The sequence below is a fragment of the Amblyraja radiata genome, chromosome 12, assembly GCF_010909765.2.
Source record: "Amblyraja radiata isolate CabotCenter1 chromosome 12, sAmbRad1.1.pri, whole genome shotgun sequence".
Classification (NCBI taxonomy): Eukaryota; Metazoa; Chordata; class Chondrichthyes; order Rajiformes; family Rajidae; genus Amblyraja; species Amblyraja radiata.
The window spans coordinates 3,356,235-3,358,796 of record NC_045967.1 but is presented as its reverse complement, the minus strand read 5'-3'; the positions used below and the strand labels follow the sequence as shown (position 1 = coordinate 3,358,796).

Genomic DNA, 2,562 nt, shown 5'->3' with positions numbered 1-2,562 from the left:
GATATCTGATCGTGTCTTAGTTAATCAATGGGTAGTGTAGGCTAGAAGCCAAAAAATATGTATTTGTCAAAGAAACTCTAGTTAGTATGAAGGGGAAATAAAAGAAAAAAATCTCAGAGGGGCCACAAAGTGATGGACTAGCAATAGCTGTGAAAAAATTGACAATACAAACAATAGAAAATTAAATAAATGAGAGAGCAAAGGAATGAAAAATAGCTGGTAGGATTAGGTGGATAGTGGACATGTGAGGAGTCATTCAATTGAGTGCCAAAACCTGTTTACTTCAGTATGTATTATGCCTTTCCAGCTCTTGGGAATACAAAAAACAAAAAGTGCTCAAGTAACCTGCCTGACCCGCTGAGTTATTCTAATTTGTGTATTTTGCTCAAGATTCTAGCATCTGCAGTTTCTTCTGTCTACTTCTTGGGAATGCAAGTTTGGGAATCCCAGAGAGCTCACTTGTAATGATAAAGACATTTTAATTCAGCTTTTGCAATCTTTGTGTGTTGAGTGCATTAATCTTCGGAGTGATGACTCATGTTTTCGTACACTGCAGGTATCTTAGATTAGAACGTAATAACTAGAAATAAGGTGGTCCCCATGTATTCACTCTAGCTTGTTCCGAAAACACCCATCAGTACAAATTAAAACTGGCTCACAAGAGCTTCAAGTTGGCTATGTAGTGGGTATTCAATTAATTTCAGCTATTTAATTTTATTAAGCATAAGAAGTTGCACTGAAGTAAAAAAAAACACATTCAATTCTGGAGATTTATTATTTACGGGCTGCCTTTAGAAAATGGTGTTCTTAACAAAGTATGGCATCTACAGCATCATGTATTTTGGGTTTCAATGTATTTGGAAGCAAAATTATTTTTGAGCTAAATTTACCCTGCCATTAACTCTCATTTGGTGTTGATTAATTGAGATTCAGCAAGGGTTCAGTTGGTGTGTCAAATGGAGAAGATTATCAAAGTGTGTAGGAAGGAACTTCAGATGCTGGTTTAAACTCAAGATAGACACAAAAAGCTGGAGTAACTCGGTGGGACAGACAGCATCTCTGGAGGAAAACAATGGATGATGTTTTGGGTGGAGACCCTTCTTCAGTCTGAAGAAGGGTCTCGACCTGAAACGTCTCCCATTCCTTCTCTCCAGAGATGCTGCCTGTCCAGCTGGAGTTACTCCAGCATTTTTGTCTATCACGGGTATTGAGTCAATTAGTCACCAAATGGTAGCTGACTGAATTATTTTGCAATTCATTTTACTGGTTGGAGAATAATGAGATCAAGGAATGTCCACTATGACTGTTCCACAACTCTGCGTCCTTTTTTAATTCAGGTTAATGTGAGTATCATTGGCAATTGTCAATAACAGCCGTTAATGAATAGATCAAGCTGCAGTTATTGACCATCATTAGTTGCCCATGAATGGTTCAATTGCGCTTTATTGTCACATGTACCTAGGTACAGTGAAATTCCTTTTTTACATGTTGTTCAGTAACAATCTACTATACATTAGGCATAATTGTACTAAGTGTAAGATAGTACAATAGGGAAGATTCAAACAAGAGGACATGACTTCAGAATTAAGGGACAGAAGTTTAGGGGTAACATGAGGGGGAACTTCTTTACTCAGAGAGTGGTAGCGGTGTGGAATGAGCTTCCAGTGGAAGTGGTGGCAGCAGGTTCGTTGGTATCATTTAAGAATAAATTGGATAGGCATATGGATGAGAAGGGAATGGAGGGTTATGGTATGAGTGCAGGCAGGTGGGACTAAGGGAAAAAAATTGTTCGGCGCGGACTTGTAGGGCCGAGATGGCCTGTTTCCGTGCTGTAATTGTTATATGGTTATATGGTTATAGTAGGCCACACTGATTTAGTACACAAGTCACCACATTTTAGGCACCACTTGTACCTTTCAAGTGATTTTTTAAATTTTATTGTTAGTCTTAACTTATTCATAAAGGCCTGTTGTCCTGAATGAGTGTCCTACGAGGATATTTCAGAGGAATCAATAACATTACTTTGGGTTTAGAGTGACCTATAGACCAGACCTGGTAAGAGCAGCAGAATTTTATCAGCAAAGTACATCGGTGAATGGTTTTGTACAATAATTTACCAGCTTTGTCGTTGCTATTAATGCAGCTTGATCTATGTTCTGAATTTCTGTAATTGAATTTATAGTAAAAGTTGCAATATTCTGCTATCCCAATGTTCAAAAATCCCATTGGTCATTAGGCCTTGCTTCATATGCTCCCTTTAAACTTTTGAGAACCCTGTTTCCTGTGCTGTCTTTAAACTCACCAGAGCCCAGGCTCCCTTTAACCACACACTTACTATTTCCCGTGCTCCTTTTAAACATTCTGAAGTTTAAATTTTTAATTTGGTCCTGTTTCCTAGGCTCTCTTTAACCTCACCAGTGCCTGGTTTCTAATGCTCCCTTTAAACACACCAGGCTTACTGGAAGCTTTCTTATAGTACAGTATTGTGAAATATTATTTTAAACGTGTATTACAAATGTAATATTGATAGGAGCAATATGAAATCGTCTAACAAATCTGCCA

General features: G+C 38.0%; 1 long non-coding RNA gene across 1 annotated transcript; it reads left to right on the top strand.

Annotated features, from left to right (window-relative positions):
- The first annotated feature begins 1,177 nt into the window (after nucleotides 1-1,177).
- LOC116979365 lies at nucleotides 1,178-2,074 on the top strand. Its single transcript, XR_004413681.1, has 3 exons — nucleotides 1,178-1,542; nucleotides 1,762-1,765; nucleotides 1,864-2,074. It is a non-coding gene; the product is annotated as an uncharacterized LOC116979365 (long non-coding RNA).
- Nucleotides 2,075-2,562: the final 488 nt, after the last annotated feature.